Below are 26,924 nucleotides of genomic sequence, written 5' to 3'. Positions count from 1 at the left end.
TACTTCGGTAAAGTCTGACTCACTGATCTTCAGCCTCGATTCCCGATCCAGAGCTACCGACTGCACAGAAAAATAAGGCACGTGGCGGATTTTTGGGGTAGAAATCCAGGCGTCGTGCCTCCCTTTCCCCACTAGCCGTGACAAAACCGTTTCCAGTTTCACGTCCCACGTTCAAATCGCGAAATCTCCACCGCAATTTGGCTCGATTGACCGATTTTAATTCCCTTTCTAAGGAACCCCCTTCGCTCCGACGAATGCCCTCCATGGATCACTGTGCACTCGAACACGTAATCAACCCGACTAAAGTTTACTTCGGTACTGCAACGGGATGAGCTCGACGCTCCACTATGGATTAACTTGGCCCTTCTTCTAGGCTCCAAGGCACGGGTCTCAGTAACTTGGACTCGGAGATGGCCTGTGCTAGCGTTCCCCATTTCTCTCTCGAGAATTAGTCCACACGCCGACATCATCATGCAAGTTTCATGGCATATCCACATTCAACACCGTCGAGAACTCTATCGTTTGCTTTAAAGCACTGGCCATCGGCCATGGGAGCGCCTCTCCCCCATCGCAACACCAGTCATGTTGCAAACCCCATTGCAACACTAGCCATGTTCACTTTGATGCACCGATCTTTCTCATGCTCGCTTCGGGGAGCGCGGGTCACCAAGCTGTGCAACTAGCTTGGGGGGAAGAGGCGCCTCCATGCCGTGTGCTAGAATGGTGGGAGAAGCCCTCACCCGATCATTGGGCACCCGACCTTTCAACATGATGCCATGTCTTGAAGTGCCAGAGATCGTGCCACCTCCGATCAAACATGAACGATCGGTGTTGCATGACAATTTCAGCTAGTTAAATCTGAGTGTTTTCCATATTTTATAGTTTTCAGTGTAGACGAATTGAGGTGATCATACTATTCAAATTCAATGGTCATTTTATGTAATCAACTATCAAGGCAGTACAAAGAACACCGAAAGTAGCAAAGATTACATCTAGATTCGTAGACCACATAGCTACAATCACTTGGGCGAGCAAAAGGTGGGTCGTCATCATCGTCCCTCTCGCGAGAGCCCGGGCAAACCTAATCTAGACTAGATCCATTAAAAAAACTAGTCTAGACTAGAGATCTTCTAACATTCCTATACAAGTTCCACCCATGATAGCAATTGGGATCCTTTTTTGCTTGAGTGAGATGCATACTTGGTGTCATATCGCTTTGGAGGTCTATCAAAAATTGTGTCGGGCTTAAATTTTGAGGCTTCGTGCCTTGCGAGTTCAGGTGGCACGGAACTATTGCTTTGTACAAGCATTTGCTTGAGATCAAAGAAGATGCTTCTGTCCTCTAGAGTCAAAAATGAAGTGGCGAGCCCCTTCTTTCCCGCGCGCCCCGTTCTTCCAATACGATGCGTGTATGTGTCAACCGTATTGGGAATCTCATAGTTGATCACATGGGCAACATCAGGGATGTCGATGCCACTCCCCGCGACATCGGTCGCCACGAGCACATTGAACCGACGATTCCTAAAACCATCCAGGCTGGTCTCCCTCTGATCTTGTGACTTGCCGCCATGAAGCGTTGTGACGCGGAATCCCAGCCTCTCTAGATCCCTGGCACGGTCGTCCACCGACCTCTTTGTATTGCAGAAGACGACGGCGGTCTTGTCCTCCCCAAGATCTGCCATGATCTTCCGAAGTCGTGGCATCTTGTCCGACTCCTTCACCATGATCACGCTCTGAGTTACGAGGCCCGTGGCGCTCCCAGCCGTGCCGATGGTAACGACGACGGGGTTCCGGAGATACTTCTTTGCAAGGCGCTCCACGGCAGGTGGCATGGTGGCACTGAACATGTAGGTAGTCCTGTAGGTCTTCTTCTCGTCCAGCTCCTCTTCCACGTTCTAAGGCTTCAAGTTGCTAGATGGCATCGCATCAAGGACTCCAGCAACCTGTGACTCAAAGCCCATATCGATCATCCTGTCAGCCTCGTCAAGGACGACATAGTTGCACTGGTTGAGCACAATGTATCTTTTCTCCACGCAGTCAAGGAGCCGGCCAGGCGTGGCAATCACAACCTCACAGCCTTGCCTGACCTTGAATCCCTGCTCCTCAATGGATTGGCCGCCGACGATGGACACAACCTTAATTCCTAGGTAAGTCGAAAGCTTCGAGGCCTCTCTCTGTCGAGATTGTCAAAAGAGACCACCTGCGAGTGGAAAGGAGAAAAAAGACCCCCACCCCGGGTGGCGGCAGGCGCGCCAGGCGGCACGTGGCACCTGCCGCCACCGCACGAGGCGGCCGTGGGGCCTGCCGCCACCACCCCTGGCGGCCGGGGCCTGCCGCCACCGGCAGAGGCGGCCAACGCCGGAACCCGTTCCCGCCCACTCCTGTCCGTAACGGACAAAGCCGGGTGGGCCCTGCCGCCTCGGGAGCTGGCGGCCAGGGCACTGTTTCCGCGCGACAGACACTGTTGCTGATTGCGCTGATTTCCGCGCGGCCAGATTCCCAGGCTTATTTCCCGCTCGCACCGACGAAACAGTGGGAATTTTTCCCGCTCTCCACCGACGAAACAGTCAAAATTTACTCCTGCCAACTTGCTCCGGTTCGGACCGTGCAATCCTTTTGAACAAAAATATTGTGCAAGTTGCACGGATGGCTAAGTGCATGGGAGGCATATACTATGGACATTTTGTTGGGCCGTGGTTATCCCCCATACCTCGAACCAAACCAAGATATCCACGCCGGTGAAGGCGGGCGGTTTTTTCCGTGGTTTCACGGGGCTCTCATCTTCGGGTCAGCATTGTTCACCGCGGCGATTTCAGAGGGACTCTTTGTCTCCTGGTCGACACTGTTCGTTACGGTTGTTTCGTGTGGCTTTTATCTCTAGGTCGACATTGTTTACAATAGCGTTTCTTATATTTATTTATAGAGAAAGTATGGTTTAGCTCTCGATCAAATATTTTGGGAGTGAATGTTTGATTGCTATCGCAGCAGTGACACTGCCATGGAATAAAGTAGAAAACATTACTAACTAATCACTTGGTGATGATGCTCTCGTTGGTCGCCATAATATGTAATCTTAATACTTAAAATGCAACTATCATTTACATGAATGTAAATGATTTTGAATCCTTGTTCGTATAATCACACACAATTCTCTTTCATGGTTCTATAATGATGCTCTTAGGAAAGTTGGTCTTTTTTTTGTATGACGCTTAGAGCTTTGTACTTGTTTCTTCTTTATCTTCTATAATAATCACACACAATTCTCTTTCATGGTTTGAAAAAAATATCATTTATACAAAAGTAACTACAAGAGTCTTTTAAGAGTTCGTACTACAAGACTACATATGGATGTATATGGACTTATTTTAGAATGTACACGCGATAACGACGGACGAGCAGTGCAATAGTTTCCCGCCTAATTTTCCCGCGTTATTTTCCCGCCAAATTTTCCCGCTGCAGTTTCTCGTTTTCGCGCCTTTTTTCCCGCGTAGACATCCGGCAGAGCCTATAAAAAGAGGCAGGGAGTGAAACTCTCTTCACCATCAGACAGACTTCAAAGCACCTGGACCTCCATAGTCAGTATGAGTTTGCCTTGTTCGGATCAGAGCATTAGGCCTAGGAAAATGCAGAGTGCAAGCTTGCCTCGGGGGGTGGAAGCAGTTCGATGTTGGTGCGGAGATGTCTGCAAGGTTAAGGAGGTGACGGATTTTTCAGATTGGTTGGGCATGAAGTTTTTCATGTGCGCTAATTATGAATCTGATCCACCCGAATCTATTTCTGCGTACGTCAGGCCTCCGGTATGCTCAAGTCATCCAGACTATTGTTATTTGATATTATTGTTTACTTGAATCTGATCCATCCTTTAGTCTCCTCCTCCTCTCTGCATGTACTATCGTTGGATTGACACGGAAATGCCGGACTGGGCGGTGACCGAGATTCGTGAAAGAGGTCGCCGTGCATGGGCTAGCTTGGACTTGGAAGAGCGTCGTGAGAAGGCTGAAGCAGAGGAGAAAGCAGAGCAGAAGAAAGAGTGGGAAGATTACTGTGTGGAGCAGAGGGCTTTTCTTGATGAGATGATAAGGAAAAATCAAGAAGAGAAACTTTGGCTGGAGGAGGTTTACAGACAGCGGGAACAGGCCCGTGAAGCTGAGAGGGAGACAAAGAGAGAAAGGGCTCGTGCCGCCAAGGCAGCAGAAGAAGCTGGTGATGGAAAAGGAAAATATCCACGTTGGACTCAGTAGATTTATTTTATTGTATGTTAATTTCTGCAAGTTGTATCTTAATTTCTGCAAGTTGTATCTTAATTTCGGCAAATTGTATCTTATTTTCAGTAATGTGTATCTTAATTTCCGCAATGAGTATCTTAATTTCAGCTACGTGTATGTTCATTTTATCCCGCCATTTATTTCCCGCCTCGCTTTCCTGCCATTTTATCCCGCGTATAGCTTTGCCGCCATTTTGTTCCCGCCTCGCTTTCCCGCCCTTGCTTTCCCGCCCTCGCTTTCCCGCCTCGCTTTCCCTCCTCGTTTTCCCGCCATTAGTTATTCGTCCCGCTCTGCTGCACCAATAAAACCCCCTCCAGACGAAGGTGGGTAAGGAGTGTGCTGAAAATGTCTCATTATCCTTTCGATCGTAGTTTTCATAGTGGTATGTCCGAGTGTCTTCTGCGCTTAGCTAGCAATTTCAAGATAGATAATAGAATAGTTTCATGGGACGAACTCATCAGTAGTGACACGCTACTGAATGAGGTTGCCCACGCATTAGCTAGGAAGGGGTGGCCTGCAAGGACATATGAGGAGATTCGGAAAGAACTTCTGCGGTTGAATGAAAGATGGAAGAAAAAAGGCCAACACATACGCGGTGGAGGTGGAGTAAAACATCCCTTCTTATGGATTGACGATAGTGAGGACGAAGACGATATCTTCATGCCGAGTACCAAGAGCGCGTCATCGACGAAGGCCAAGAGCGCATCATCATCGAAGGCCAAGAGTAGCGCTTCGTCAAAGGGCGAGAGCTCTGCATCGTCGAAGGATGACGACGACTTTATGTAGTTTTTTTTATGAACTCTACATCTTAATGTATCTTATTTTATGTATGTTATTTTATGTATGTTATTTTATGAATCTTATTTTATGTATCTTATTTTATGGAAGCAACTTCAAATATATCGAGAACTTTTATTTCATGAAACTACATAGATGTTTTGTACGTACATCTGAAAGTTTGAAACTCACATAGAGAGATGCAATTGTTCGCACACATACATAGACGAATCACCCTATGCGACGACGACCAGCTGGCCTTGCCCGATGACCGGAGGGTGACAATCGATCAGGGGGTCTGTGTTCACGAAGACCACGACCGTACTGTCCCTCGTGTTCCTGTGTCTGCGACTCATGCATAGGTGGTGGAGTCTGAAATCCATATTGAGATGATGATTCTAAATTGTAGGTGAATGGTTGTGACTCAGAATTGATGTAAGATGGACCAATAACGTCCTGCCCGAAAAAATCATTTATCATTCCTGGGAGCGTTTATTGAGTATCATGGGTTTCTGTGAGTATTTCTTTCTGTACGCCACGCTGGGTATGTTCATCTCCCCATGATGGATCATTAATTTCCTGCTCCACGAAAAAATGTTTTTAAAATAAATTGTGTGTAGCAAAAAGATGTGTAAATAGAAGTTATGTAATTGCTTATTATAATTGTACATACCTGACCGCTGTTGTAGCTTTGTGCTCCCTCGCTTGTCTCAGCCCAACGATTCTCCTCGGGCATCCTAATCCCTCGCGTGGGCAGATATGGCTGAGATCCTTGAATGTGTGCGCCATATGCTGTATATGCATCCTGCTCCACGAAATAAGTCTGTTCGGGTGTCGAACCTACATCTGGAGCATTTACCTGTGATGTCTGCCCATGTATTGGTAGAGACGAGTCATGTCGTGGAAGTGTCGGCGTAGTATTACGACCCTCTCCCCACCGCATGGACGACGACAAGCGCCGCACTTAGGCTAGCTGACCTCGGTTCCGGAATGTTGTACGCTGCAGTGACAACGTCGTTCTCTGTGCCGCATCTCGTAAACCTTGTGCTCACGAATTCGCTAATTTTTTTAAACCACGACCTGCCTTTAGGATCAATTCCCTGGGCTCGCATTCCTTCCCTCTCCATCGCTTGTATTTGGGTGCAAATATCAATCTGAAAAAAATCGTTGTTCGTTGGTTAAATTGTTCATGAAATGATGGACCTGAATAGCAAGATGTTGATTATTACCGCAGAGTCACGATAGTAAGCTGATGATGTGTCCATCCGTCTCTGCAACTGTTCCATATGCGTTGGATGTGTTGGCATCGTAGGTGGTTCACTCGTCAGTCTAGTACGCGTGCTCATGCGATACCAATTATAGTACGCTTCTGTCGTAGTTGCATCGTACGTTCTACATAAATAAATTAACATTACTAAATTGACATCACATTTTGTATTTTATAAGCACATAATTAAATTAACATTAGTAAAATTACCGTTGCTGAGGCACTATATTTTGTAGAGCTTCATTATTCCACTGATTTATCCATTCAATGTTTTCTGCATTCCAGTCCACACCAGATCTGCCCATATTGCTCATCCTGTAATTATAGATAACAAAAAAAAATTCAAGAATAGTTGATGGAATATCTATTTAGCTAGGTCACATCTTACTTACTTATGAGTTTCTTCGTCGATACATCTTGGAACCGGTGGTGGAATATCTTGATATAGACCGAACTGTCTCATGACACGGTCAGGATTATACGGTTCCACAAACCATATATAGAGTAAATTGCAGCGAGTCATCCAAAAGGCACTATCTCTCACGCATTCCACTGGCATGTGTTGCGAACCAAATACCATATCAATGTGCGCCTCAGTCCACGGGTTCCATGTTATTAGTGAGTCGTTAAGAAGCTCAAACTGATCATGGTATATGGGGTAACAATTTTTTGCAATTTTAGTAGACCATTTTTTTCGACCCAGCATCCACCGAGTGGACATAGTTACAACACCCTCACCATAGTTGTACGGGGTTGCGGGTTCTACTATCTGCGGTCGTCCTACAGGTAAGTATTCCCAGGACCACAACTGTAGAAACTCGTAGGAGACACAAAGTAATGGAGCTTTAGATGTGAATGCCGTTTTTTGAGTGGCATCACACAACCCTCGGTATGTGTGAGAAAGCAAAGCAGAACCAAAGCTATATGGTGGATTTTGGGGTAAAGGTTCGTCTACTATCTTTGCGGCAAAATAGATGAGACCAGGCAAAACTACATCCCCGTGAGAATTAGGAAACATCACACCGAAGAGCCACAACAAATATGCAAACAAGTGTCTCTTCGTTGTCTCAGGATCAGCATGGGTAGATAAAATTTCGAAGTTAATACGAAGCCAGCTGTGTGGGACACCTCGAGGCGGACCAGAACGATCTGATATGGGCATTTCGAGCCTCAGACGGGCAGAGACATCTGCTGGCCAATTAGGAGAAACTCGTGGATGTACCACTGGCACACCTCTAATTGTAAAGCTATGATCATTGACACATCTTTTAGAGTAGATGCAAGCTCTCCACATCGAAAGTGAAATGTGTGGGTCTCCGGTCTCCATCTATCAACGAGGGATGTCAAAAGGGATGGGTCGGCAGTAAAACTACCTCGACGAGCTGCGATGTTCGCAAAATGTAGGAGTCCATAAGCCTCAAGGTGTTCAAGGAACCGATTCTCTATTGACGAGGGCGTCTTTACAGTTCGAAGCCGGAAGGTCTGAGGAGGATTTTCATGATTTGGATTTATGAAAAGCTGGCAACGGTGGTGGTTGTCGTGATAACCATTCAAAAGCTGGGGCATTTCAGCCATAACCTGCAATCACGATGAAAAAAATTAAATATTCCGAATATTACATCACGATTAAATTAAAATACATATTCCGAATATTACATCACGATTAAATTAAAATACATATTCCGAATATTACATCACGATTAAATTATGAATACATAGCATGATTACATATCATGCAGTGTTGTTGTTACGATACGGACACTCCCTACGCGGGTGACCAGCACACCTACATACGCGGCATCGCCTTGGTTCTCCCAACTGGTTGTGGTCCATGTCATTGCGATGACGCCTAGACTGACGCCGTCCCTTGCTGGTTCGCATCAATGCGGGATCTGGAACCCATGTGGTGCCTTCTGGCCATAATTGCTTGTAGTTCGTATCAATGCCCCATGCCCAAAACTCACCGTTCCAAGTGTTGTACAAATTGTGCATGTTGAAGTATGGTGATACGTATGGCTCGACACTAATTTGTTGATCTGCAGCTGCCCGCAATACGTGACTGCAAGGATATCCCAGAAGCTTGGGCTTGTTGCAAGTGCACTCACACGAGGTTGCGCCAAGCGTCACAGCTTGTTTTTTTTCTCCCCTGTGGTGACCCTTCACAAACTTTGCTCGCACACTAACTTCCCATTTATTCCTAAGTGCATCTACCTGCCTGCACCCATGTCTTTGCGACTTCTTTGCTTTGTCATCAAGATGTCTTTGCATCTTCTCAGACCAGGTCTTGTTCAAGTTAACTAGTGCCTTGGCAACGGTGACTCTATCTGCAAAGTATGACACAGTCCGGTTCCAAGTTTCATCAATTAGTGCTGTGATAGGTAGTGCCCTCACCCCTTTAAGAACACCATTGTACACCTCGGACATGTTGCTTGTCATTATACCGTATCTAGCGCCTGTGTCATGAGACTGCGCCCACTTGTACAAATTGGGACAATTCTCATTAATCCACTGGCTCAAATTTATTGCTGTTCGACGACCCCTCCGGTCTTCTCTCGCCGGGAGGGATGCGCGCTCGATCTGACCATTGATACCTGCCCAGATAGCATTCATTTTTGCTGTAGTTTTCTGCATGCACATCCTCTTGAATAGCTTGAACCAATCTTTGTTTTTGAATTTCGAATAAAAATTAGCTGCCAAATGCCTCATGCACCACCTTGTCTCCAGATCGGGCCACCCCCAATCTGGATCTTGTGAAGCCTTAATTATCTCAACCGCGCTTAATAGTCCGGTGTTGCGATCAGAGATGATGCAAACCCCTTCCCGATCTTTGATGACACCCATCTTCAGGCAACACAGGAACCATAGCCAACAATGTTTGTTTTCGCTCTCCACTAGTGCATAGGCAATAGGAAGAAGTTGATTGTTTGCATCAGCTGCCATCGCCACTAAGAGTGTGCCCTTGTACTTTCCAGTGAGAAATGTACCATCAATTGATACAACCGGACGACAATGCTTGAATGCTTGTATAGTCTGGGCGAATGCCCAGAATAAGCGGTCCAGGATTTGCTCGTCCGGGTTCAATGGATTTGGACGTTCTTTCCGGAAAACTTGAGTCCCCCTATTAGCAACTGAAATCTGATGCAACATTCTAGGGGCAAAAGAGTACGCCTCCTCATAGGTTCCATACAACCTCTGAAATATCTTTTCCTTTGCATGACGAGCCTTGCTATAGCTGACAGGGAAACCAATCAGATCAGATGCAGTTGCACGCAAAGCCCTAATACTAATATTAAGACTTTGCTGCATAATGGTTTGCATCACCTGTGACACATATTCTGCAGTCACGTTGCGGTGCTCTGAAAGAGTGCCGGTTTGCTCACAACCATGTTCCTCTATTTTTGTGACATGCCATGGCTGACATACCCCAGGCTTCTGGCGAGCAATAACTCTTCCGCGGCAACCCGCTTCGCGATGGATGCATATGAGCTTCAACTCCTTTTTATCAGACTGCTTCACTCTATGTTGCCTGTGTATAGCAATTGCATAGCTATGTATTGCTTGTTTATGGCCAACTCGGCCTCACCGGCACCGCTACTGCACTCGGCGACATCACTGGCAGAAATGAACTCCACATAAACCATGGGTTGTCCATACATGGAGTTATTGGGATTGCTTGCAAAACCCATGTACGACGCCCATGCTCTTTCACCAGTAACCCGTCGTAGAACCCAACGATTTCCTCCCTCAACCACGAAAGCCTCCAGGGTCATTTTTTTCCATTCATCGCTGAACCAAACACCGACCGGATGCACCTTCTAACTGCCGCATACTCTACATTAACCATGTCTTTTACTACAACCGTAGTCATCCCGCACCTAGACACATCCACACCAGAAGGACCCTCACGTACGATGTGCCCATAAAACACTAACAAATTTTCCATAGTACCTAACGAGCAGCCATATTTACATCGTTAGTCCATTAAAAATCATATTTTTAGATTTACATTGTAATAACAACATCCATTACTTATCTTTTTTACATACAACAATTTAACAACATCCATTACATCTACGCATAATAATTTATATTGTATCATTTATGGTGACACTACATCTATAAAATAAATAGAAGATGAATTACAATATGTCATTCATACCTTTGGTTTAAATAAGGATATCCTTCCGAATATAATATATCACCAGAATAATATCAGCGAATTCCACCTATTTTCATATGAACAAAAATATTACACACATAATTATTTCCGTGCTAGCAAAAGTCTAAAAGTACATACTGCATGCATATATATATGTATATATATATATATATATATATATATATATATCACGAGTCATATTTCTACGGGGTTGACAAATTATCAAATAAACAAATATATTACACACGCGTCTTGCATGTAATAATACTAATGGAGCTAACATATTATTACATGTTTTTTACAAAAATGCTAGTTACATAGGCATTTTTCTGGCTCCTTTCTAAATACCAGTTGCATGCAAACACGAACAAATCATCGGTAATATATGAACATAGTCGACCTATTATCACATGAACACAAATATGAACAAAGTCTCATACCTTGATCTTCAACTTAGTAGTTCATATCGCATGACAAAATAGTTCCACAAAAGTGATAATACGCTCCCTAAGACAAAAGAAAACACATACTTAGAAACTAATCAAACAAAATAAAAACATCATGCATGCAAACACGACCAACAGAAATGAAAAGCTCTTACCTTGATCTATCTTTTCTTCAACTACAACGTCTTCAAAATAATTCCACAAAAGTGATAATACGCTGCCTAAGACAAAAGAAAACACATACTTAGAAACTAATCAAACAAAATAAATACATCATGCATGCAAACACAACCAACAGATATGGAAAGCTCTTACCTTGATCTATCTTTTCTTCAACTACAACGTCTTCAAAATCTAACTTTAAACCGTCCTAAATCGCCACATAAACATTCATACGGAGTAGCTCTTGTGAGAAAGAGAAGAGAGTGAGAAAGAGGAGAGTGACACGGGAGGCAACGGCAGGAGAAGAGAGTGAGAGAGGAGGCAGCGACGCGGTTCGCTTATAAAGAAGAAGTTTCGCACTGTTTCGTCGGTGGAGAGCGGGAAAAATTCCCACTGTTTCGTCGGTACGAGCGGGAAATAAGCCTGGGAATCTGGCAGCGCGGAAATCAGCGCAATCAGCAACAGTGTCGGCCGCGCGGAAACAGTGCCCTAGCCGCCAGCTCCCGAGGCGGCAGGGCTCACCCGGCTTTGTCCGTTACGGACAGGAGTGGGCGGGAACGGGTTTCGGCGCTGGCCGCCTCTGCCGGTGGCGGCATGCCCCGGCCGCCAGGGGTGGTGGCGGCAGGCCCCACGGCCGCCTCGTGCGGTGGCGGCAGGTGCCACGTGCCGCCTGGCGCGCCTGCCGCCACCCGGGGTGGGGGTCTTTTTTCTCCTTTCCACTCGCTGGTGGTCTCTTTTGACAATCTCACTCGACAGGGGTCCTTTTGAACAAAAATTCGATCTGCTGAGCGAGCTCGCGAGTGGGTGCCATCACAAGAGCGTAAGGACCTTCGGCGGCTTCGTCGTCCTTAATGGGTGGCAGGCGGCTAATGTAGGATAGCATGGGAAGCACGAACGCAGCGGTCTTTCCAGAACCTGTCTCGGCGACACCAATAACATCACGCTGCTGCAGACCAAGTGGGATGGTGGCCATTTGAATCGGAGACGGTTTCTTGTACCCAACCTTGTCGATGGCACGAAGCAGCCTGGTTCCAAGCTTGCTCTCTTTCCAGTGCCGCATCGGCCGGGGCAGGCGGGAGCCCTTGTAGGAGATGTTGAAGTCCTCTCGGAAAATGCGCCAGTCCCGCTCGGTCATCTCCTCGGCCGCCTTGTCGCTCCAGTGCCTGTCCACGCGCATGCCAAAGGAGTCGCGCATCTCCGCCTTCTTCTTTGTACTTTCTTCGGGGCTGGTGTCGCGGCGCAGCTCGACGCGGTTCTCTTTCTGGGCTGCCTCCTCCTTCTGCTGGCGGCGGTCGATACCAGCGAGAAAGCCGCGGCCGTAGAGCAGCAGCGGCGACTGGTGGAGCGCGTTCGTGTCGCAGCTGGTATCTTCCGTGTTCTTCTCCCAGTCGAACGAGAAGGGGAACTTGGCTGAGGGCTTCATGGAGACCGTCCTGGTCTTGGTGCTGTTGGACCCTAGGTACTGCTCCCTGATTTTCTCCCGCAACTTCTCCGCCGTTTTCTCCAGCACATCCTTCTCTTCTCGGTCGCGGTGACGGAACAAGCCGCACTTCTCTTCACGGTCGCCGTGGGAGGAGGATTCGCGAGCGGGCTTGGACATGGGAAGCGGCGGAGCTGCGCGGGACAGCGACTCGAGGGCGAGCCGCCGGCGTTTTTCTGGGGAGAGGTAAACTGGCCGTGGCTCCAACTCGAGCGACCGCTTCATCATCATGGCGGCAGCGATCGAGACGATGCTGCGGTTCTGCCTGTCTGTGGACGGCCGGGGCGGGGCTGGGTGGGGAGAAGAACAGAACAAGGCTTGCTACTTGTAGGCCCGTTCTTCTCCGTGTCCAAAACATGGCACGTTCTCTCTCAAAAAAAAAAAAATGGCAGGTTTGGTACTTTCAATACGCGTTTGATACGATCCGTCATACCGTATTCGACCCGGATTAACAACTAAGAGTTTTTTCTTTTCTTTTCTTTTTTGCAAAAAACTGAGGAGGTGTTTGTTTCACCGTTTTTGGCCACTCACCTGTTTACAGTGTAAACCTTCTCGGGTTTGCTGGTGATGACTTTTTTTATGATGAACTAGCAAAAGAGTCCGTGCGTTGCAACGGAAGAGAAAATAACACACGCTTTGAACGCAATATATTTTCACATGACATCATATTTGTGTTGCCGACGATGGCTTTAGTGCTCACACAATGAAAACGCGTTTGAATATACAGTCACTCGGAATAAGATGAGAAATATGTTGTTTCTCCCCCACGAGGTTTTCCAAAGGTGTGCATGTGTTGTTAACGATGTTTTCTTTCATCTCAATTTGGTTTTAATTTAATGGATGTTTATTGCAATTCGTATCGTCGCCGGAAAGAAAGAAAAAAAAGGACCGTGCACTACAGATTAAGTTTGCATTAAAAACAACATTTAAGAAGTATTCAACAGCTAAAAATAATATCCTATTTAGATTCTACACATTTTTCTAATCAAATTTCATATATAACATGTTAAAATCGAAGTTACGGTTTAAAAGATATGGATAATTTTGTTTTCGATAAAATGTGGATTGATTAACTGAAAAGTTAGGGTTTTTTGTGTTAAAATACGGAGGGCGGGTTGATTACCTGAAACATCAGGGGTTTTTCGGACAAATGCAAAAACACGATTTGTTTTCTGACTTAAATCCGGACTATGGGTTGATTACCTGAAACATCAGGGGTGTTTCTGCAAAATGCAAAAAAGATTTGTTTTTAACTTAAAAACGGTCTGCTGGTTGAATACAGGAAAAGCAAGGGGTATTTTTGCAAAAAAGTCGGCGACGTACGGCAGAAGCGCTGCGCGCTTTATTATTATTATCAAAAGGACCCGCGCGTTGCAAACAATTATAGTCTCCAATGGTGCTGATCATATTATGACTTTAAAATTTTAGGACATTTCTTGAAATGCATGAACTTTTTTTGAATTAGCATACTTTTTTTCAATTGCACTCAAAAAATAACACACAAACTTTTTTTCAAAATCATGGACTTTTATTTTTTTTTACCAACATTGTTCTCAAAATTATGAACATTTTTCTGAATATGCGAATATTTTTACAAAAATCCTGAGCATTTATTGAATTCACAAACATTTTATATTTTTTTCAAACTTTTATTTCAAAATTTCGAGTTTTATAAATTGCAAAAGTTTTGCAAAGTTCTAAATTATTTAAACTAAAAAATGAAACAAAAAAATAAAAATAAAAAATGAGACTAAAAACAGAGACACGAACTGTTTTTAAGGTTTTTACACAGACTTTTGTTTAAAATCGTTGAATTTTTTATTTTACGGACATTTTTTCAAAGTTTAAACATTTTTTTATATGCAAACATTTTTCAAAACTCCTAAGTAGTTTTTGAATTCTCAAAAAATATGTTTTTCTTAATATTTTTTTTCGAAATTCTCAGTTTTTTAAAATTGAGAAAAGTTGTTTGAAGTTCTAAATTATTTAAAGTAGAAAAACAAAATGGAACTGAAAAGAAAAATAAAAAAATAAACTAAAAAAATAGGCGCCCACGCATGGGTCGGCCCAAACAGGTGTGCTGCATCTTTTTCGAACGCCGAGAGCGTAATATAGGAGGTGCCTACATGGGCCGGCCCAGTCCGGAGATTTTCATGTTTGAAACGTTTTTAATGACTTATAGGTGGCATTGGTGGGTAATTTTAGTCAACTTTAAAGGCAATTTGGATGACGTACGGAAAAAGTACTATTTGCTTTATTAGTAGGTAAGATATCACGCTTTATTGATCAAGAATAATAAGAGAGAGTGTTCGCCCGATACAATACGAGGATACATGAAAAATAAAGTCACTAGAGGACTCATAAGATCTAGCTAAAAGATGTGCCGCGACATTCGACAAATGATTTATATACATGACTAAAGCGAACGGACTAGAAGACTCACGCCAACTCCTTGATATCAGCAGTGATGAGGCCCACCGACGAGCGATCAACCGTCGAAGCATTGGTTCTCTGGATAACGGACAAACAATCTGATTTAAAATAACCCTTCAAAATCCTTCATGACCGGTGAGAGCAACCCGAACGCCGTACCGCCAGTGCTTCAGCTAATTCTAGGGAGGTAACCTCGTCAACATGCTCGTGGCCAGCCAGCAAGCAATCTTCGATGTGGTTCCTAAGTAGCACGCCGATTCCCATCTCTTGAGATTCCTTGAAGAGTGCAACATCCACAATAACCGTCACTGCATCCGTCGACAGCGGAACCCATTTAACATAACATACTGGGGTATCACGCCTAGAGGCAATTGCAGTCCTAGCACAATTCGGCACAATGAAGTCAACATAAGCCAAAGCTTTCTCAGCCACTCAGCAGGGATGCATCCTAACATTATTGTCTCTTGCATCATTACATGCCTCGTAAATGTGCCAAATTGTTACTACCAAAGATCTGGCCACGAGAGAGGTCGCATGTTGAATGAAATAAAATATCCACTGCTTGGTATGAACAAAACCTTTATAGCATAGGTGAAAGCCTAAAGTTTGCTTCACTACTCGCCATAGCTGGCAATGATCTTCGTTGCTTGGCCACCTTCTCGGGTTACCCCGCGGACTCATACTCATCGTGCTTCGAGCTGCGAGTGCTGGGAACCGGCGCAGTCAGCTTCGGTCCACTCAACATCTAAACACCACCGCCTCTTGGTGCAGTGCTCAGAGGGGACATTCTCTGGCGGAGTACACTCCACCTCATCCCCGTCTTCGGTGTCCTCTTCATCGCTCTCTTCGCCGCTCTTCTCATCGCCGCTCTTCTCATCGCCGCTCACTTCTTCATGAGGGTGCTTGGTGTCACTCGCCACGTCCCCCGAGGCACTTTCGACATTTGTCACCCCGTACGTCATCTTGGAAAGCTCTGTTGGAAGACAATCGACAAAGTTAGAAACAACAAAGGTAGTCGGGAGAATGACTCAGCTCATCCAGATTAATATTTAACTCAACTTGCGGGTGGTCCTTGTCATATGGAGGCAATTTCCTCATCCCTTGAGGGTTGTCTCGAGCAGAGGTGATGTCCATGACCTCATGCCCCACGCCCTTCTCTGTCATCTCCTCCGAGTACACGCGGGTAGGATCACTCGGATCCTCATACATCCACATGGGATGTACCCTTGTCTGCATCGGTTGGATCCTCCGTTTGAGGTAGACCTCGAGCAGGTCCATCCCATTGATCCCTGCTCTCATAACGCTCACTATATCAACCACCATGATCCCTACATCCACCTTCTCCTCCTTGGACACTACAAGGGAATGTGAAGATCTTACCCTCTGTTCCGAGTAGGGAGTCCCGAGTAGAAGCAGCACTCATGATGTCTTTGGAGTAAAACCAATTGTCTTCCCATCTCTTCAAGGAGTCTGGAAAGCTCATTGAGGGCTTGTTCGGTTAATCCCACCGAGGAGGGAATTGAAGAGGATTGAAGGGGATTGAGGTGGATTTTGACTTGTAGGGGATTTAATCCCTTCCAATCCCCTCCAAACCCCTTCAATTTTGAGGGAACCGAACAAGGCCTGAGGGGAAGCTGCGCTTACTCCTAGGCTAAACGCCTAACCCACCATGCTACTGGATCATGTTGATCTTGGCCCCGTCTGGCAAGGCCTTCTTCACAATCATCAACCGAGAAGTGAATAAAGGCTTGAAAAATCCCAGTGCGGGTTGCAGCCAAGGAAATGTTTCCACAGAGATACGAAAGCGGGCAAGTAGACTACCGCATTGGGAGGAAGGTGATGTAGCTGTGCCCCGAAATCATTCATGAAGTTGCCGAAGAATGGGTTTGGCAGCATGGAAAAATCTCGCTCGACATGTGTGACTAGGAGGACGCATTGTTCCTCTTGAGGGACTCGCTCGAACTCGTCTGCCTCTGGCACGCTCCAGATGCCTGCCGCAATAAGGGGCTGTTTGGTTCCCAGCCTAAGGTTGCCATGCCTAACCTTAGTCATGCCACAATACCTTAGGCATGTGTTTGGTTTATTGCCACACTTGTGGCTTGCCACACTTTTCTAGTTATATGGTCCACATGTCATACACTCAATTTTTTACCAAATCTTGCCACACTTGTGGTGTCCATTTTGTTAGCCACACTTTTTGTGGCAGCCACACTTTGCCTAAGGTTAGTTATGACAAAGTTATTCATGAACCAAACAGGCCCTAAGTCCCTTACCCTCGAGCTCTAGCGGCCAATTCATGTGACGCATGGCGGGGTCCAATCCCGGTTGAGTGAGCCTGATTGAGCGCTGACCTCGAAGAAGATCCCTTTGACATCTTGTTCGCCCTCTCAAGCTTCTTTGTGGAGTGCTTTCACATTCCGTCGATTGCTCCAACGTGAGGAGTGGAAACGGGAATGGCAGGTGTGGGGAGTGTGGCGGAGCGAGCGAGGTGAAAATGGGATCTGGGTGCCTTTTACCATAGTCCCTCTTTCCATTTTATACTCCGGTAAAATCGGCCTCGTGGATGTTTAGCCATCAATTCCAAATCCCCCACTATCGACTGCAAAGAGGAACATTGCACGTGGCAGATTTTCGGGGTAGAAATCGAGGTGTCGTGCCCCACTTTCCCCACTAGTCACGACACAACCGTTTCCACACGCACGTCCCACGTTCAAATCATGAAATCTCCGCAACGGTTTGGTCTGATTGACCAATTTTAATGGGGAGTGATCTACGCCGGCGCGCCGGCCGAAACTTTGGGCCAGCCACGCGCAGGTCGCACGATCCACCGACGCGTATGCGCCGTTGGATTTTCATGGAACATTTTTTCCCCGATGCAGCAAATGTTCGATGCGATGCAGCAATTTAATGAACGGTTGCAACAAAAAACAAAAATTATAGCAAAAAAATATCTACGTTGTCATAGCAAAAAAACGAAGCTCATGGTAGTGGTAGCAAAACTGAAACGCCGGTTATAACAAATATTTACGTGACGTGTATGCAACTTTTTTAGTGAACGGTTGCAGCAAAAAATAATGTCGGTTGTAGCAAAAATTAACACGGTTGTAGCAAAAGTAAAAAACATCGATCGTAACTAAAAATTCGAAGAACTGGAGTTGCAACCAAACGTAAATGCAGTTTTTTTTACTGGAAAAATGTAGGAAAAAAATAACGCTTGCAGCAAACATGACGCTGGTTGCAACAATTTAAACGAAAAAATGTTGCATGCCCAGTCAACGGGCGCGCGCGGTCGCGTGCGGCCGGCCGAACGGTTCGGCTGGCGTACCGGCCAGAAACGATTCCCAAATTTAATTACCTTCCTAAGGAACCCCCTTCAGTCCGCAGAATGCCTCCATGGATCAGTGTGCACTCGAGCACATAATCAACCTGACTAAAGTTTACTTTGGTACTTCAATGGGATGGTCTCTCTCAAACAATCGTGCAACCAAATAATAAAAAGTCTCTTGTGTCCCCAACACACCAAATACAATGGTAAATTGTATGTGTGCACTTGTTCAGTGAAGAGATGGTGATACAAGTGTAGTAATGATAGTAGATATTGATTTTCGTAAACTGATAATATAAAAACAGCAAGGTAGCAAGTAACAAAAGTGAGCATAAGCGGTATTGTAGTGCTTGAAAATGAGGCCTAGGGTCCGTACTTTCGTTAGTACAATCTCTCAACAATATTAACATAGTTAGATCACATAACAATCCCTCAACGTGCAATAAATAATCACTCCAAAGTTCCTATCTAGTGGAGAACATAAGAAGCGATTGTTTGTAGGCTACGAAAGCACCTCAAAGTTATTCTTTTCGATCAAGCTTTCCAAGAGTTCTTACTAAGGTAACAAGTTATCCTTTTCGATCGATCTATCAAGAGTTTGTACTAAAACAGCAACATAAAAAATTGAGATTCATAATACTCAATCCAGCACAAAGAATTACAAGGAGCACACCAAGATTTCTATCCGATACCATAGTATGAAAACATGCAATCCACCCCTATTCCTAAATTACCCCCTTGTCACCTCGGGAATCCGCGAGTTGATGCCACTGTTGGAAATATGCCCTAGAGGCAATAATAAAATGGTTATTATCATATTTCCTTGTTCATGATAATCGTCTATTGTTCATGCTATAATTGTTCTAATAGGAAACAATAATGCATGTCTGAATATATAGATCACAATGTGTCCCTAGCAAGCCTCTAGTTGGCTAGCTCGTTGATCAATAGATGATCATGGTTTCCTAATCATGGACATTAGATGTCATTGATAACGGGATCACATCATTGGAAGAATGATGTGATGGACAAGACCCATTCCTAAGCATAGCACTAGATCGTATTGTTCGTATGCTAAAGCTTTTCTAATGTCAAGTGTCTTTTCCTTAGACCGTGAGATTGTTTAACTCCCGGATACCGTAGGAGTTCTTTGGGTGTATCAAATGTCACAACGTAACTGGGTGACTATAAAGGTGCACTACGGGTACCTCCGAAAGTGTCTGTTGGGTTGGTATGAATCGAGATCGGGATTTGTCACTCCGTGTGACGGAGAGGTATCTCTAGGCCCACTCAGTAGAACATCATCATGAGCTCAATGTGACTAAGGAGTTAGTCATAGGATGACGTGCTACAGAACGATTAAAGAGACTTACCGGTAACGAGATGGAACAAGGTATAGGTATACCGACGATCGAATCTCGGGCAAGTTCTATACCGACACACAAAGGGAATTGTATACGGGATTGATTGAATCCTTGACATCGTGGTTCATCCGATGAGATCATCGTGGAACATGTGGGAGCCACCATGGGTATCCAGATCCCGCTGATGGTTATTGGTCGGAGAGTGTCTCGGTCATGTATGCATGATTCCCGAACCCGTAGGGTCTACACACTTATGGTTCGATAACGCTAGGGTTATAGGGAATTGTTATACGAGGTTACCTAAGGATGTTCGGAGCCCCGGATGAGATCCCGGATGTCACGAGGAGCTCCAGAATGGTCCGGAGGTAAAGATTGATATATAGGATGGATGGTTTTGGACGCCGGAAATGTTTCGGGCACCACCGACAAAGTGCCGGGACCACCGGGAGGGGCCACAAGCCCCGAAAGGCTACATGGGCCAAGTGCAGGAGCGAACCGGCCCCTAGGTGGGCTGGTGTGCCCCACACTCAGCCCAGGCGCACCAGAGAGGGAGGGAGGGGAAACCCTAGGCGCTGGTGGGCCTAAGGCCCACCTAGGGGTGCGCCACCCCCTCTCCTCCCTGGCCGCCGCCCCCCCCTCTCCCATCTTGGGCTGCCCCCCCCCTCAAGGGGGAAACCCTAAAGGCGGCGCCACCCCTCCCTTTCCCCTATATATAGTGGGGTTTTTGGCTTTGGAGATACGGTTTTCCATCTCTCTCTCGGCGCAGCCCTGCTCTTCTTCTTCCTCCTCTCCCACGGTGCTTGGCGAAGCCCTGCTAGGAGACCTCGTCTCTCCATCGACACCATGTCGTCGTGCTGCCGGAGATCTTCTCCAACCTCTCCCTCCTCCTTGCTGGATCATGGTGCGGGAGACGTCACGGGGCTGCACATGTGTTGAACGCGGAGGTGTCATGCTTCGGCACTAGATCGGAATCACACCGCGATCTGAATCGCCGCGAGTATGACTCCATCAAACGCGTTCTAGCAACGTTTCCGCTTAGCGATCTTCAAAGGTATGAAGATGCACTCACCCCTCTCTCGTTGCTGGTCTCTCCATAGGAAGATCTGAATATGGCGTAGGAAAATTTTGAATTTATGCTACGTTACCCAACAGTGGCATCCGATTCAGGTTTTCTACGCGTAGATTCTATGCACGAGTAGAACACAAAAGGTTGTGGACGCTGATTTGTCAATTGCTTGCCGCTACTAGTATTATTCTTTTCCGGCGGTATTGTGGGATGAAGCGGCCCGGACCGACCTTACACGTACGCTTACGTGAGACAGGTTCCACCGGCAGACATGCACACCATGCATAAAGGTGGCTAGCGGGTGTCTGTCTCTCCCACTTTAGTCGGATTGGATTTGATGAAAAGGGTCCTTATGAAGGGTATATAGCTTTGGCATATCATCGTTGTGGCTGTCACGTAGGTAAGAAGGCGTTCTTGCTAGAAACCCAAATCAGCCACGTAAAACTTGCAACAACAATTAGAGGACGTCTAACTTGTTTTTGCAGGGTTTGACATGTGATGTGATATGACCAAAGTTGTGATGTTACATGTGTGATGTATGAGATGATCATGTTATTGTAACAGGATTCATGACTTGCATGTCGACGAGTATGACAACCGGCAGGAGCCATAGGAGTTGTCTTAATTTATTGTATGAGATGCAACGCCATGTGTTTACTACTTTCACTTCATTGCTAACGGTTAGCTATAGTAGTAGTGGTTGTAGTAGTTGGCGTGACGACTTCACGGAGACACGATGATGGAGATCATGATGATGGAGATCATGGTGTCATGCCGGTGACAATGATGATCATGCGATGCCCGAAGATGGAGATCGAAAGAGCAAAGATGATAATGGCCATATCATGTCACTATATGATTGCATGTGATGTTTATCATGTTTTTCATCTTATTGCTTAGAACGAGGGTAGCATAATAAGATGATCCCTCTTTAAAATTTCGAGAATGTATTCCCCTAAGGGTGCACTGTTGCGAAGGATCGTTGTCTCGAAGCACCACGTGATGATCGGGTGTGATAGATTCTAACGTTCGCATACAACGGGTGTAAGCCAGATTTACACACGCGAAACACTTACGTTGACTCGACGAGCTTAGCATGTACAGACATGACCTCGAATACAAGAGACCAAAAGGTCGAACATGAGTCGTATGGTTGAATACGATCAGCATGAAGTTGCTCACCATGACGACTAGTCCGTCTCACGTGATGATCGGACACGGGTTAGTCAACATGGATCATGTATCACTTAGATGACTAGAGGGATGTCGATTTAAGTGGGCGTTCATACTTAATTTGATTAAATGAACTTAATTGTCATGAACTTAGTCTAATGGTTGTCTTTATAAATATTGTAGATGACCAACGTCAACCTCAATTTCAACGCATTCCTAGAAAAAAACAAGCTGAAAGATGATGGTAGCAACTATGCGGACTGGGTCCGCAACTTGAAGCTCATCCTCGAAGCAGCTAAAAAGGCTTATGTCCTTGATGCGCCGCTAGGTGACCCTCCTACTCCCGCAGCAGCCCAGGACATTCTGAACTTCTGGCAAACGCGAAGTGATGACTACTCTCTGGTTAGGTGTGGCATGTTACATGGTCATCTGACTTCACTTGGAGTCGAATTTCCGGATGACACTATAATTGACAGAATCCTCCAGTCTCTCCCACAAAGCTACAAAGGTTTTGTGCTGAACTACAACATGCAAGGGATGGAGAAGACCATTCCCGAGTTGTACTCGATGCCGAAGTCTGCAGAAGTAGAAATCAAGAAAGAGCATCAAGTGTTGATGGTCAATAAGACCACCAGTTTTAAGAAGGGCAAGGGTAAGAAGAACTTCAAGAAAGATGGCAAATCCGTTGCCGCGCCCGGTAAGCCAGATACTGGGAAGAAGAAAAAGAATGGACCCAAGCCTGAGACTGAGTGCTTCTATTGCAAGGGAAAAGGTCACTCGAAGCGGAACTGCCCCAAGTACTTAGCGGACAAGAAGGCCGACAACATTAATGGTATATATGATATACATGTTATTGATGTGTACTTTACCAGTGCTCATAGTAGCTCCTGGGTATTTGATACCGGTGTTGTTGCTCACATTTGCAACTCAAAGCAGGAACCGCGGAATAAGCGGAGACTGGCCAAGGACGAGGTGACGATGCGCGTCGGGAATGGCTCCAAGGTCGATGTGATCGTCGTCGGCACGCTGCCTCTAGATCTACCATCGGGATTAGTTTTAAACCTTAATAATTGTTATTTAGTACCAGCTTTGAGCATGATTATTGTATCAGGGTCTTGCTTAATGCAAGACGGCTACTCATTTAAGTCAGAGAATAATGGTTGTTCTATTTATATGAGTGATATGTTTTATGGTCATGCTCCGCTGGTGAATGGTTTATTCTTGATGAATCTTGATCGTGATGTTACACATATTCATAGTGTGAGTACCAAAAGATGTAAAGTTGATAATGATAGTCCCACATACTTGTGGCACTGCCGCCTTGGTCATATTGGTGTTAAGCGCATGAAGAAGCTCCATACTGATGGACTATTAGAGTCTCTTGACTTTGAATCATTTGACACATGTGAACCGTGCCTCATGGGCAAGATGACTAAGACTCCATTCTCAGGAATAATGGAGAGAGCGACCGACTTATTGGAAATAATACATACTGATGTGTGTGGTCCAATGAACGTTGAAGCTCGCGGTGGCTACCGTTATGTTCTCACTCTCACCGATCATTTGAGTAGGTATGGGTATATCTATTTGATGAAGCACAAATCTGAGACGTTTGAAAATTTCAAGGAATTTTAGTGTGAGGTTGAGAATCAACGTGACAGAAAAATTAAGTGTCTACGATCTGATCGTGGAGGAGAATATTTGAGTCACGAGTTTGGCACACACCTAAGGAAGGGTGGAATTGTTTCACAACTGACGCCGCCTGGCACACCGCAACACAACGGAGTGTCTGAACGTTGTAATCGCACTTTATTAGATATGGTACGATCTATGATGTCTCTTACCGACTTACCGCTATCATTTTGGGGACACACATTAGAAACTGCAACATTCACTTTAAATAGGGCACCGTCTAAATCCATTGAGACGACACCGCATGAACTATGGTTTGGCAAGAAACCTAAGCTGTCGTTTCTTAAAGTTTGGGGCTGCGATGCTTATGTGAAGAAACTTCAACCAGAGAAGCTTGAACCCAAAGCAGAGAAATGCGTATTCATAGGATACCCTAAGGAAACTATTGGGTATACCTTCTATCTTAGATCCGAAGGTAAGACCTTTGTTGCCAAGAACGGATCCTTTCTAGAGAAAGAGTTTCTCTCAAAAGAAGTAAGTGGGAGGAAAGTAGAACTTGATGAGGTAATTACACCCCCTCTCGAACCGGAAAGTAGCGCAGCGCGGGAAATTGTTCCTGTGGCGCCTATGACAACTGAAGAGAAAGTTAATGATGATGATCATGAAGCTTTGGATCGAGTTACTACTGAACCACGAAGGTCCACAAGGGTACGTTCGCACCAGAGTGTTACGACAACCCTGTGATGGAAGTCATGTTGTTAGACAACGGTGAACCTTCGAACTATGAAGAAGCGATGTCGGGCCCGGAGTCCAACAAATGGCTTGAGGCTATGAAATCCGAGATAGGATCCATGTATGAGAACAAAGTATGGACTTTGATGGACTTGCCTGATGATCGGCGAGCCATAGAAAATAAATGGATCTTCAAGAAGAAGACTGATGCAAACGGTAATGTCACCGTTTATAAAGCTCGACTTGTCGCAAAGGGTTTTTGACAAATTCAAGGAGTTGACTACGAAGAGACTTTCTCTCCCATAGCGAAGCTGAAGTCAGTCCGAATCATGTTAGCAATTGCTGCTTTTCATGATTATGAAATTTGAAAAATGGACGTCAAAACAGCGTTCCTTAACGGGAATCTTAAGGAAGAGTTGTATATGATGCAACCACAAGGTTTTGTCGACCCTAACAAGGTATGCAAGCTCCAGCGCTCCATCTATGGGCTGGTGCAAGCATCTCGGAGTTGGAACATTCACTTTAATGAGGTGATTAAAGCGTTTGGGTTCATACAGGTTTATGGAGAAGCTTGTCTGTAGAGGAAAGTGAGTGGGAGCCATGTAGCTTTCCTCATACTATATGTGGATGGCATATTATTGATGGGGAATAATATAGAGTTGTTGGATAGCATAAAGGCCAATTTGAACAAGAGTTTTTCAATGAAGGACCTTGGAGAAGCTGCATACGTATTAGGCATCAAGATCTATAGAGACAGATCGAGACGCCTCATAGGTCTTTCGCAAAGTACATACCTTGACAAGATATTGAAGAAGTTCAATATGGAAAACTCAAAGAAGGGGTTCTTGCCAGTTTTGCAAGGTATGAGATTGAGTAAGACTCAATCACCGACCACGTCAGCAGATAGAGAGAAGATGAGTACTGTCCCCTACGCTTCAGTCGTAGGCTCTCTAATGTATGCCATGTTGTGTACCAGACCTGATATAAACCTTGCCATAAGTTTGGTAGGGAGGTACCAAAGTGATCCCGGTGTGGAACATTGGACGGTAGTCAAGAATATCCTTAAGTACCTGAAGAGGACTAAGGAGATGTTTCTCGTTTATGGAGGTGACGAAGAGCTCATCGTAAAGGTTTACGTCGATGCTAGCTTCGACACAGATCCGCATGACTCTAACTCACAGACCGGATACATGTATGTTTTGAATGGCGGGGCAGTGAGCTGGTGCAGCAGCAAGCAAGAAGTCATGGCATCATCTACATGTGAAGCGTAGTACATAGCTGCTTCAAAAGCGGCTCATGAAGGAATTTGGATGAAGGAGCTCATCACCGACCTTGGAGTGGTCCCAATTGCGTCGGGTCTGATGACACTCTTTTGTGATAACACTGGGGCCATTGCCATAGCCAAGGATCCCAGGTTTCACCAGAAGACCAAGCACATCAAACGCCGCTAGAACTCCATCTAGGACCATGTCTAGAATGGAGTAATAGATTTTTTTAAAGTGCACACGGATCTGAATATTGCAGACCGTTGACTAAACCTCTTCCTCGAGCAAAACATGATCAACACCACAATGCTATGGGTGTTCGATACATCATAATGTAACTAGATTATTGACTCTAGTGCAAGTGGGAGACTGTTGTAAATATGCCCGAGAGGCAATAATAAAATGGTTATTATTATATTTCCTTGTTCATGATAATCGTCTATTTTTCATGCTATAATTGTATTAACAGGAAACAGTAATACATGTGTGAATAAATAGATCACAATGTGTCCCTAGCAAGCCTCTAGTTGGCTAGCTCGTTGATCAATAGATGATCATGGTTTCCTGATCATGGACATTAGATGTCATTGATAACGGGATAAAATCATTGGAAGAATGATGTGATGAACAAGACCCATTCCTAAGCATAGCACTAGATCGTATTGTTCATATGCTCAAGCTTTTCTAATGTCAAGTGTCTTTTCCTTTGACCGTGAGATTGTGCAAATCCCGGATACCGTATGAGTGCTTTGGGTGTATCAAACGTCACAACGTAACCGGGTGACTATAAAGGTGCACTACGGGTACCTCCGAAAGTGTCTGTTGGGTTGGTACGAATCGAGATCGGGATTTGTCACTCCGGGTGACGGAGAGGTCTCTCTGGGCCCACTCGGTAGAACATCATCATGAGCTCAATGTGACTAAGGAGTTAGTCACAGGATGACTAGCTACGGAACGAGTAAAGAGACTTACCGGTAATGAGATTGAACAAGGTATAGGTATACCGATGATCGAATCTCGGGCAAGTTCTATACCGACAGACAAAGGGAATTGTATATGGGATTGATTGAATCCTAGACATCGTGGTTCACCCGATGAGATCATCGTGGAACATGTGGGAGCCACCATGGGTATCCAGATCCCGCTGATGGTTATTGGCCAGAGAGTGTCTCGGTAATGTTTGCATGATTCCCGAACCTGTAAGGTCTACACACTTAAGGTTCGATGACGCTAGGGTTATAGGGAGTTGTTATATGAGGTTACCGAAGGATGTTCAGAGTCCCACATGAGATCCCGGACGTCACGAGGAGCTCCGGAATTGTCCGGAGGTAAATATTGATATATAGGATGGATGGGTTTGGACGCCGGAAATGTTTCG

The 26,924-nt window shown here is 45.4% G+C and overlaps 1 long non-coding RNA gene and 1 pseudogene across 1 annotated transcript; both read right to left on the bottom strand.

The window, feature by feature from the left end:
• Positions 1 to 1,139: 1,139 nt before the first annotated feature.
• Positions 1,140 to 16,312, bottom strand: LOC123405744 (annotated as a pseudogene).
• LOC123403824 lies at positions 6,279 to 6,791 on the bottom strand. Its single transcript, XR_006611566.1, has 3 exons — positions 6,702 to 6,791; positions 6,520 to 6,624; positions 6,279 to 6,434 (listed from the first exon to the last, which is right to left on the bottom strand). It is a non-coding gene; the product is annotated as an uncharacterized LOC123403824 (long non-coding RNA).
• Positions 16,313 to 26,924: the final 10,612 nt, after the last annotated feature.

This window comes from Hordeum vulgare, chromosome 6H (genome assembly GCF_904849725.1).
Source record: "Hordeum vulgare subsp. vulgare chromosome 6H, MorexV3_pseudomolecules_assembly, whole genome shotgun sequence".
Classification (NCBI taxonomy): domain Eukaryota; kingdom Viridiplantae; phylum Streptophyta; class Magnoliopsida; order Poales; family Poaceae; genus Hordeum; species Hordeum vulgare.
The sequence above is the reverse complement of the archived record's forward strand: the minus strand, read 5'-3'. Positions and strand labels throughout refer to the sequence as shown.